Source organism: Tupaia chinensis, unplaced genomic scaffold, assembly GCF_000334495.1.
Source record: "Tupaia chinensis unplaced genomic scaffold, TupChi_1.0 Scaffold145057_1, whole genome shotgun sequence".
Lineage (NCBI taxonomy): Eukaryota > Metazoa > Chordata > Mammalia > Scandentia > Tupaiidae > Tupaia > Tupaia belangeri.
Window position 1 is genome coordinate 454643 of NW_006204918.1, and position 12650 is coordinate 467292.

At 36.9% G+C, this 12650-nt stretch overlaps 1 pseudogene; it reads right to left on the reverse strand.

Annotated features, from left to right (window-relative positions):
- Positions 1-349: 349 nt before the first annotated feature.
- On the reverse strand, positions 350-606 carry LOC102490761 (zinc finger protein 706 pseudogene; annotated as a pseudogene).
- Positions 607-12650: the final 12044 nt, after the last annotated feature.

The following is a 12650-nucleotide window of genomic DNA, read 5'->3' on the forward strand; positions in this document are numbered from 1 at the left end:
CCTCAGGGCATGATTTCTCACTTTATTTCTCACTATACCTCTCTTACTCTCTCCCACAAGCACATGTGCCCTATGGCAAAAATCTTAAAACAAACAAACAAAAACACCCAAGTACTACTTTATTAAATGAGTTATTTTACACAATATGAACATCACTATAATTAAAATTGTAAAAGATTTCCAAATCGGAGTCAACTGTTCACAAAATTGTATCGTCAGGAAGCCGGAGAGGGGAGAGTGTAAATATGAGTGTTCCTGTAATCCCTTTATCTTTGCCCTTTATCTTCTGTTAGAAAAGCAGTTGCAGGTTTGGTACCTAAGGTCTGAGATAGTAGAAGAGTCAAAAGTGTCATAGATCTGCATGGAAACAACTGTATGCCTGAACACCAGCCAGATCTGGAGGAAGTGCGGTCTCAGGATGCTTGCTCTCAAAGCGCTGCCCCAAATGTCTTGGGGTCTGGGAATCATGGCCTACAGACAGTGCACGTACATTTTGAGGCGACTTTGGTCACATCAGCCTTTTGTTCATCTTTGTTTCTTTTTTTGTCCAGTTTGCCTTTTGGCATTCTTCTGCTACAACTGAGTCTTCTGCTGTCCATGAGCCATATCTGGACCAGGACAGTCAGGAGTCAGCGAGAGCAAAGGAAGAGGGCGGGAGGAGGGCAGGAAGGGGGGCGAAGGGAGAAGACGCCCAGCTGGCTTCTGCCTTCTCCACTGGCCGAGGAGGGGAGACCCGGGTACTGAAGCACAACAGCTTCTGCCTCAAGCAGGGGCTGTCGTGACCTGGGATATTTTTTAAGTCCCTGAAGATTGTGATGTGGTACAGAACCTGAACGTTGAGAGTATTCTCAGGGATCACATGGTCATGATGTATGTATTGCTACTCCTATAAATGAAATAAAACTGCTTCTTATGTCTCTGTGTACTGAAAAGAACAAAAAACATGGTCAAATTGATGGCTGCGTATCACTCATGACTCCATAAGTGACAGGGAGCTTCTCTGTAGATGCTACAAATATATCTTTTTATTTTAAGGTTTATGCCATAGGGCACCTGAACTAGCTGGAGAGAGTGAGACAGAGACAGTGAGAGGGAAAGTGAAAAATTGCCCCCCCCCCCAGGGGGAATGGCCATGCTGCAACTCTCTCTCCTCCATTCTTCTGCGATTTTGCCCACGGACCTTCACATGCCTGGCATGATTTTCAAGAGACTAGGTCCTGATTTGAACCAAGGTCGACCATGTGGGACTTTCAGCACCTTAACCATCTCACCACCTGCTGGCCCTAATTTTGTAACCAGCTCTCCTTTCAGATCCTGCAGAAACTGCTCCCCTTTTATATCATCAAATATAAAGAGCACTGCCCATGTCCAGTGAAGATGCAAACAGCCAAATAATTCCACAGGCCAGAGAGCCGCCCTTGGTGGCCGTCTGACAGAGTGATGGAAACTGAGCTGTGCTATTTAGAATGGGATCATTTAGCACGGACTAAAATGTTGGAATTAAACTGAGATAAATTGGAATCACAGCCCGTGAGTGTTTCAAGTCTGCGATGGTGGCACTGAGTTGTGCGTTTTCTCCAGAAGTTTTGGTTGAGAGTGTTTCCCGTCTCTTCACTCAATTACATGCTCCATGAAGACTGAAATTGTGTTTGGTTTATCCATAATTTTATCCATAGCTCATAATGCTGTGCTAAGTAGCCTCATTACTTTTAAAATTTCTTCTATCTCAGAAGCATTTACAACATTCCTTTAGCCAGGAAGATTTGAATTCAAAATTTATTCAATAGTTCATTTTGAGATGGTCTGACAAATTAACTTTTAGTTGGACTACACACATGAACTATATAATGACTTCCCAAAGAGTGCTCTACTGCACATCAGTTCAATCAGATATACCTCGGACTATCTTGTCAAATAACTGAAAATATCACATCTTCTAATGTACATCTTAAAGAATTTTATAATACTTACCCATAAAGATTTCTAAAACACCTCAACGGGAAAGACTAACCTTGTTTATATTTTTAAAAACTTAACTTTAAAAAAAAAAACTTAACTGTATAATCTTATCTGGGAAATTACCATTTGAATATTACAGAATATATATATATATGTATATATATATATATAGGTATATATATGTATATATATATACCTATATATATGTATATCATATATTTATATCACCTTCATCTTCATACCACATATATGTATATCACCTTCATCTTCACACCACCTGCTGGCCCAGAATTAATATTCTTTGATGTGCACTTTGGGAAAAGTATTATAAAGAATTAAATCAGAATCTAAAGGGAGAAAAGTATCAATTGATAAATTAGAAAAGTGTCTGACTCAGATCAGAAAATCTGGATTTAGAACTTCAAGATGGCTAACTAGAACCATTCACACTGGATGTTTCTAAGGATAAATATTTAAAATGTTGGATAAAGGGTTGTTTTGAGCAAATTAGTGAAAAGAATAGCTAGATACCAGATGTAGACTGTGAAAAGATTCTCTGGCATTGTGACTCAGGTTGGAAATAACAGGATAATCTCTGCGCTTGGAGAGTCTCTAAAACTCCATTATGAAGGACAAGGTAAGCAAGATACTCCTCCAGAACTCCCTATGACCACCTGGGATCATAGAATACCCCCCCACACACACACACACACACAACTGTCGGGTAGTAATGAGGCTGATACAGATCTCATGTCTATCTTAGGAGCTACACAGATCGACTGCCTCAGAGAAGATACTGGATACTCCCCAAAAAACTCCTCTGCAAATGTGCAAATGAAGGCATATGATTCCCTTACCACCATAGATGGTGGATTCTGAATATCCCCCTTTCCACATCGAGAATGTGGCATTTGAACAATCTTCCACCCATCACAGAGATCAAAGAATATAAACATTCAACATCCCCCTGCTCAGAGACTGGGAATGCCAGTCTTCTCTTCTATTATTCAGACTTAAGACTCCAAAAAATAACTCTTTTCTTCTACAATTACCGGCGGCATGGCTTCTCAGAGTATCCTTTCCTGGATTGCTTGTTCATAGGGGAAGATTGGGGTGATCCACAGAGAAGAGAACACCAGGGATCTCCTTACTCCTCAGAAAGAAAAAAAGCTGAGATAGGTGAGCAACTGCTCCCTCCTGCCCAGGCATGAAACAGTGCCAGGAAGACAAGTCCTCATCCAAACAGAGAGAGACAAGCACCAGGGTATGCGGCTGCCCCAGTGACAGCAAGACCCCTCCTCTCCTTTTGAATGGGCAGAGCACCTACCTGTTGGCAAGTCCCACTCCTTGAGTATTGACAGAAGTGGGATCACAGCAGCAGCAAAGAAACACTGGTCACTAACGTGTGCTATTTTCTCCAGCCTCTGCAAGTTTCCTCCACTCTTCCCTCTCTTGCTTGGACAGAGCTTCATGTCCATCAGTTAATCCCATCCCTTGTGTATTGACAGTGTTTGGGAATATAGTGGTAGTGAAGAAAATCAGGGACCAGGATGGGTTACTTTCTCTAGCTCCAAAGAGGGCATACAATCAGCAAATTAAGTATCTAACTACCCCTTAGGAACAACTCTTCAACCAGCATTTACACCCCTCTTGAGTGTAACCCATTCAAGTGAGGACATTATTAATTCTCAACTGAAATCTTCATGTAGTTATCTCACTAGGAGGGGGCCTCCTGAACCTTAGATAAAGATGGAAATCCCTTTTCTTAGAAACCACATCAAAGGGTAGCTGCTATGATTGTTAAGAGGTGAATCTACTACCTCTACATGTAGGACACTAGTACATAATGCTACCTTCACCCAGGTCCTGAAAACATAGGTTTAAGTTCCATTGTCACCACTGGTAAATGTGAGAATACAAAGAGTCTTTACTAAACCAATTGGAACCATACTAAAAACTACTCCCTGCCTTGGGAAAAATAAACACACAAACAAATAAGAATACTTCCACTGTCCTGCTTTAAAATACAGGAAGAAATCCGTGCTCTACTAGATGACCAGATATAAATCCAGGGACACAAGGAACATGAAAAGAATAAAGAAATATCTTGCCTCCAAAGGGCTGAATTATGTACCCACTAACAATCAACAAAATAAAGCTAATTATAGAAATATTGGAGATATTATACAGAATATCGATAATAATAAAAACTCAATGAAATTTAAGAGAATATAGACAACAGGTGATTAGAAAAGCAACACATAAAATGAATGAAAAATTCAACAAAGACATAGACATCTTAAAAGAATAAAACAAGGGCCAGCAGGTGGCATGGAGTGAAGGTGTTAGATCATACATAAACAATCCCATGGTTCAAATCTTGAAAATCATGCCCAGTGCATATGCATGTGTGCCCAAAATCCTGAGAGGAGAATGGAGGAGAAGGGATTGTGGTGTGACCATCCATCAGGAGGTGGGGTGGTGATTTCTCACTTTCTCTCTGTCTCTCTCTGGTAAGTGCATGTACCCTATGACAAAAAAAAAAAAAAGAAAAAAGAAAAAATAAGAAAAATTAAAGAAACAAGGAGAAAAGAATTAAACAAAAGTTATGGAGATGAAGCATTCAATATAGGAAATCAAAAATTCAACAGAGAATAAAGAACAGAGTAGGTCAAAGAGAAGTAAAAAATCTCTGAACTTGATACACTTGAAATAACCCAAATGATCCAAAGGAAAGAAAAAATGATTAAAAATGAAGGTAGCATTTGATAATTGTCAGATATAATGAAGTGACTGAATAGCTACATAATGGATAATCTAGAAGGAGAAGAAACTAGAAAAGAAATACAAAATCTACTCTATGGGCCAGTTAGTGGTATAGTGGTAAGGTGGCTGGATTTCTACCATGTCCCACATGGTTAAATGAATGCATACTCGGTGGGGGGGGGCATGAATTAGAGGATAAACATAAAAATAAACACACAAAGACATACGGGTAGAGAAAAGTGAGAATCAAGTGGTCCTGACTTCTCCGATGGAGGCAACCGTGACCCCAAACTGTTCCCAGGTTTATTCTTTTTAAGGGCAGAAAATGGAGGAAGGGGAAGTGGAATGCAAAGGCAGCTGTTTTTAGATGTTAATTGACTGAAGATGCAAAGATACCAGGTGCCATGTAGTTCTGTCTAAGTTTTCTCTAATCTTCTGGGGCCAATTCTGATTAGCACATATGTCTTCCTTTAACCCAATACTGCTCTACAGTTTCAGAACACAGAGGCAGCTAGCATATACACATGTCGATGGCATTCATTACCTTATAAATGACTGCCTAAGAACTCGGTTTCTGTGTGTGTCTAAAGGTCATCAGGTTTGCTCATATTTGGGCCACTCCCTATAGATTTCAAAAAGTCAATTGCTCAGTTTGAACCCCAGATATATTAGCTAGAAAAATGCCCCAGATGTATGTGCGTGCTTGCCACAAATTCCAAAAAGATAAATAGTATAGAGTAGATTGCAATGCGACTATACCCCATGAGAGGTGTTTTCTCTCTGTCTGTCTTCTGTGAGCATGTGTGTCTTCTAGAAATTTGAAAAATAAAAATAATAAACATTTAAAAAATGATTATATACTGTGACCAAGGAAGGTTTATGTGAGGGATGCAAGGATGGTTCAACATATGCAAAACAGTACATGTAATGCATCACATTAGCAGAAAGAAAGAGAAAAATCATTTGATGATTTTCTCAATTGACATAGAGAAAAACATTTGATAAAATACAACATCACTTTATAATTTAAACTCAGCAAAATAGTTGTAATAGTAAATAATTCTTAAGATAACAGAGACCATTTATAACAAATCCACAGTTAACATATGATAAATAGGAAAAAGTTGAAAACTTGTCTGCTTAAAACTGAAGAAGTCAGAGATATCTAATTTCTCCAGTCCTATTTAACATAGCACTGGAGGCTCTTGCCCATGCAAACAGACAAGAAAAGAAAATAAAAGTCATCCAAACTATAAAGGAAGAAGTAAGATTATCTCTATTTGTAAAAGACATGAATGCATGTACACAAACACTTTAAGGATCAGCCCCAAAACTCTTAGATGTAATAAACAGCACCACTGAAATTTCAGGATACAAAACCAATACACAAAATATATATAGGACACCAGTCAATCTAGTGTGGGGGGGGAATCTCTTTAGCAAATAGTGCTGGAAAAACTGGGTATTCACCTGCAGAAAGATGAAACCAGACCCTTATATCTCACCATTAACACAAATCAACTCAAAATAAATCAAAGATCTAAACCTAAGACCTTGAACTACAAATCTACTGGTGGAAAAAAAAAAACAAACAAACAGGGGAACCTCTGGGAGACATAGGACTAGGCAAAGACTTCTTGAATAAGATCTCCCAAATCACAGGCAATAATCTAAAAAGATAGACAAGTAGGATTACATCAGATTAAAAAGCATCTATACAGCAAAAGAAACCATAGTTAGAATGAATCAACAACCCTCGAAATGGGAAAATATATTTACAAACTATGACTCAGATAAGGGACTGATAACCAAGATATACAGGGAAATCAAACAACCTATTTCTCCAAAAAAGTTCAAGCCAATTAAAAGATGGGAAAATGAACTGAACAAACAACTCTCTGAGGAAGACATACAAATGGCCAAAAAGCATATGAAAAAATACTCAATGTTACTTATCATAAATGAGATGCAAATCAAAACTACAGTGAGATACGATCTAATCCATCAGAAAGGCCAAGATTAAAAGGATAAAGAATGAAAATACTGTCGAGGCTGTGGTGAAAAGAAAACTCTTCCACACTGTTGGTGGGAATGTTAAATTAGTACAGCCACTGTGAAGAGGAATATGGAGATTCCTCTAAGACCTACAAATAGAATTATATGATTCAGCAATTCCATTCCTGGGTATCTATCCAAAATAGGACAATGCTCAGTTGGAAAAACACTTGCGCATCCATGTTGCAGCATTACTCACAATTGCTAAGACATGAAACCAACCCAAATGTCTATGACCAGATGAATTGATTTAAAAAGTGTGGAACATATACACTAAAAAATACTACTCGGCCAGAAAAAAAAGTCCTGACATTTTATAGAAAGGGGGAAAATAACTCTGGCATGGAACCTTTTCAAAGGTTGATCATATGTTAGGACACAAATCAAGCCTTTACTGATTCAAAGGCATAGAAACTATATCCAGCATCTTCTCTGACCATGATGTAATTAAACTCAAGATTTAATTCAAGGAACATCCTTGAAAATACACAAACACATGGAAACAGGACAATCTACTTCTGGATGACTTCTTCACTACTGAAGAAATTAACTCTGAAATAAAAAAAATTATGGAAATAAATGATAATGAGTATACAAGTGTTCATAATCTATGGGACATGGCAAAAGCAATCATAAGAGGGAAATTCACAGCAATTAGTGCACATAAGAAAAGAATGGAAAGAGGGCAATAGATAACCTAACATCATGCCTCAGGGAATTGGAAAAACAGCAACAAACAAACTCAAAAAATGCCCTGTGAATAGAATTACTAAAGGTTCGAGCAGAAATAAATGAAATAAAAAATGAACGAACCATACAGAAAATTAAATGAAAGCAAAAGTTTGTTCTTTGAAAAGATTAACAAGATCGACACACCATTGGCTAGACTGATAAAAAAGAATAAAGAAAGAAACCAGATTAGTCAAATATGTGATGAAACAGGCAATATTACAAGAGACATAGCAGAAATACAAAATATCATTAGAGGATACTGCAAGTGACTATATGCCAACAAACAAGATGACTTGGAAGAGATGGACAAATTCCTGGATGCATATAATCTACCAAGATTGAATCAGGAGGACTTAGAGAACCTGAATAGACCCATAACAAGCCAGGAGATAGAATCAGTAATAAATAACCTCCCAACAAAGAAAAGCCCAGGTCCATATGGCTTCACTTCTGAATTCTACAAAACTTTTAAGGAAGAGTTAATCCCTATCCTACTCAAATTGTTTCTAAAGATTCAAAAGGAAAGAAACCTTCCAAATTGATTTTATGAAGCCTCCATAATCCTCATCCCTAAAATAGATAAGGACATGACAAAAAAGGAAAACTACAGACAATATCATCGATGAATATAGATGCAAAGATTCTCAACAAGATACTCGCAAATTGTATCCAACAACATATAACAACTATTATTCATCACGACCAGGTAGGCTTTATCCCAGGGATGCAAGGATGGTTCAACATACACAAGACCATGAATGTAATACTCCATATTGACAGAAAGAAAGATAAAAAACATATGATTATTTCAACTGATGCAGAGAAAATATTTGATAAAATAAAACATCCTTTTATGATTAAGACCCTCAGTAAGATTGGTATAGAAGGGTCATTTCTCAACACAATAAAAACCACTTATGAAAAACCTACAGCTAACATTATACTGAATGGGGAAAAGCTAAAAACTTTTCTGCTAAAAACAGGTACTGGGCAAGGCTGCTCACTTTCTCCACTGCTCTTTAATATGGTACTGGAAGTCTTAACTAATGCAATCGGAGAAGAGAACAATATAAAAGGCATTTGAATAGGCAAAGAAGAGTTGAAAATATCTTTATTCACAGATAACGTGATGATATACTTAGAAGACCTAAAGGTCTCTATTAAAAAAAACTCCTTGAAGCAATAAGTGAATACAGTAAAGTGACAGGACACAAAATCAACATCCAAAAATCTATAGGATTTCTATATATGAACAACAAGTTGAACGAAGCAGAGCTGAATAAAGGAATCCCTTTCACTATAGCCACAAGATGCATAAGATACCTAGCGATAAACCTAACTAAGGAAGTCAAAGACCTTCATAAGGAAAACTATGAAAAGCTTAAAAAAGATATTGAAAGGGACATAAAAAAGTGGAAGGACATCCCATGCTCCTGAATTGGAAGAATTAACATAATCAAAATGGCAATTCTACCCAAATTAATCTACATGTTTAATGTAATTCCCATCAGCATACTAGAAATATTCTTCACAGTTCTAGAAAAGACAATCATAGAATTTGTCTGGAACCATAAAAACCTTTTTATTGCAAAAGCAATCCTGTGCAAGAAGAATGGAGTAGGAGGTATATTACTCCCTAATCCCAAGATATACTATAAAGCTGTGATCATCAAAACAGCATGGTATTGGCACAAAAACAGACATGTGGACCAATGGAATAGAATAGAGACCCCACAAATAACCCCCAAAGCTTACAGCCAACTGATTTTTGACAAAGGATATCAGTCAATCCATTGGGAAGAGGAAAACCTCTTTAGCAAATGGTGCTGGAAAAACTGGGTATCCACCTGCAGAAAGATGAAACTGAACCCCCGTCTTTCAGCATGAACAACAATCAACTCAAAATGGATCAAAGATCTGAACCTAAGACCTCACTAAAACTACTGGTGGAAAATGCTGGGGAAACTCTTGGAGACACTGGAGTAGGCAAAGATTTCTTAAATAAGACTCCCAAAGCACAGGCAATAATCCCTAAAATAGGCAAGTGGGACTTTATCAGACTAAGAAACTTATGCACAGCAAGGGACACAGTAACAAGTGTGAATCAACAACCCTCAGAATGGGAAAATATTTTTGTTAAATATGCTTCAGACAAGGGACTGATAACAAGAATACACAGGGAACTCACGTGCCTTATGTGAAAAAAAAATTATTAACTCAATTAAAAGATGGGAAAATGAGCTGAACAAAAATCTCTGTAAAGAAGACACACAGCCAGAAAGCATATGAGGAAATGCTCAATATCTTCATCATAAGGGAGACACAGATAAAAAGCACAATGAAATATCACCTAACCCCTGTCAGAATGGCAAAGATTAAGAATATAAAAAGTGTTAAGTGTTGGCGGGGATGTGGTGAAAAGGGAACTCTCCTGCACTGTTGGTGGGAATGTAAACTGGTTCAACCACTGTGGAGAACATTATGGAGGTTCCTCAAAAATCTACAAATAGAACTACCATTTGATCCAGCAATCCCACTTCTGGGTATCTACCCAAAGGATAGGAGAACACTCAGTCGGAAAAGTGCTTGCACATCAATGTTTATTGCAGCATTATTCATGATTGCCAAGACATGGAACCAACCTAAATGTACTCAAACTGATGAATCGATTGAAAAAGTGTGGCATATATACTCTATGGAATACTACTCAGACATAAAAAACAAGACCCTGGCATTTGATAGAATGTGGTCGGATATGGAAGATCTATTTCTGAGTGAAGGAAGCCAGGATATGAAAGAAAGATATTGTATGTATCCGCTTAATATATAATGACCATCATAAAAACATTGAAAATACTTAACGAGGATAAGACAGTGTGGAATGGGGGGGGAGAGAAGAAGAGAAGAGTCTAGAGAAAGATAGCAAGAGAACAAATAGAGAGGCATGACATAAGTATGACACAGATATGGTTTATTACCTGTTGATGATGACATGTATAGTATTCTCAACTGGATTGGTCTGAGAAGTATTTCATGTTGGGTAGTCTTTTTACAAGCAAAATGAGAAATAGTGAATGACTGGTTAAAAAAAATTGGAATAATAATAATCGGGAAAAACAATGAAAAGATCATTGGATGATGAATAGGAATATTAATGTCTCTGTGTTGACTGACAGGCATGGTATTCCTTCTGGAAAAAGAAATGTAATACACTGTAAAGTTATATACAATTCAATGTAATATAAACAAGATTATGATGGTAATAAATAAATTTTAAAAAAAGAAAGGGGGAAAATATGGAAGATTTACTGCTACGTGAAGCAAGTGGGACTATGAAAGAGAGACATCGTATGTCCCCATTCAACAGATACCAAATGTTGGCACTCTATGGCAGAAACTGAATAATTGGAAGGTATAAAAGCATGGAGAGCAGTGGTGATACTGCAGATAGTGTGGGAGGAGGATGAGCGGGAGAGAATCAGGGGAAGAAGAATGAAGAAAACATTTAAAGGGCCCACTATGGAAAGAAATCTGTCAATGATAATGTATATGGTAATGTCTTTGACTTGATGCACATGCAGTATTTATGATGAGAAAATTTATTTGGTATGCTGCAATGGTACACAGTGATTGAATGTAAAAATAAATTAGAGCAAAACCAAAAACGAAGAAAAAAAAGATGATAACAAAAGGAAAAGGCAACCAAAAATACAAAAGCACCAAAATATATATAGCATATGTCTCCTTCAATGGATGGACTGAGACAGAAATAAAGTGATTCCATTTAAAACAACTATACACACACACACAAAGTACTTAGGAAAAAAATCTGAGAAAGTGGAAGATCTTTCTATGAAAATGATTAAAAAAATGAATAAGGAAACTGAAAAAGATTTTTAAAAATGAAAAAAGATGGCCTTTGTTTATGGACTAGAAGAATCAAGATAATTAAAATGTTAATAGTTCTCAAAGTGATCTACAAATTTCATACAATCCCTGCCAAAATATATAAGTTACATTCATCATGAAAATAGAAAAAAATATAAAATTCATTTAGAATCACACACACACAAATAACAACCAGTATTGTGAGAGCAATATTGGGGGGAAAAAAAAACCCAAGTTGTTGGCATCTCAGTATCTGATTTCAAAATATATTACAGAACCATAAACAAGAACCAAAAACAGCATGAAATGGGCCCAAAAAAAATAGAGTATCCATAAATAAACCTAACAACATACAACCAACTAATTTTTAACATTGGTCTATGACTAATCAGTGGAGAAAAGATAGTCTTTTCAAGAAATAGTGGGAAAACCATTTTTCACTATAAATAGAAATCAATTCAAAATAGATCCAAGACATTAATATGAACTCCAAACCATAAAAATACAAAAGGAAAGCACAAGAGAAACAACAAAATACTTGTTTATGAAAGTCTTCTTGAATAAGACCCCGAAATCATGGGCAACATTGCCAAAGATAGGCAAATGGGATTATATTAAGCTAAACAGCTTCCGCACAGCAAATGAAATATCAGTCAAGTAAATAAACAACCCACAGAATGTGATACTATTTGCAAATTATGCATTTGATAAGAAATTAATATCCAGAATTTGTGTCTCTGCCTCTCTGGTGAGCGCATGTACCCTATAGCAAAATCATCTCAAAAAAACAAACAAACAAACCACAAAAACTCAAACAGCTCACTTAAAAAAAAAAAAAAAGAAAAAACCCTAACAATCCAATTTTAAAATGGTCAATCAATTAAAAAATGGACAATCAGGAGACCAGTAGGTGGCATGGGGTTTGTTATTCTGAATCCCACATGACTGCCTCTGGGGTTTTAGTCCTAGACGCAGAGACCTGAAAATCATGCCAGGTGCATGTACATGCATGCCCCCCCGCAAAAAAAAAAAAACAAAAACAAACAAACAAAAAAAAACAAAAAAAAAAAAACAAGAAGAGAATGGAAGAAAAGGGATTGCAGCATGGCCATCCCCTTACTCCCCCATGGAGGAGAAAGGGTGATTTCTCACTTTCTCTCTCTCTCTCTCTATCTCTCTCTCTGAAGCACACATGCCCTATCACAAAACAAAACAAAACAAGGCAATTGATCTGAACAGACAATTTTCAG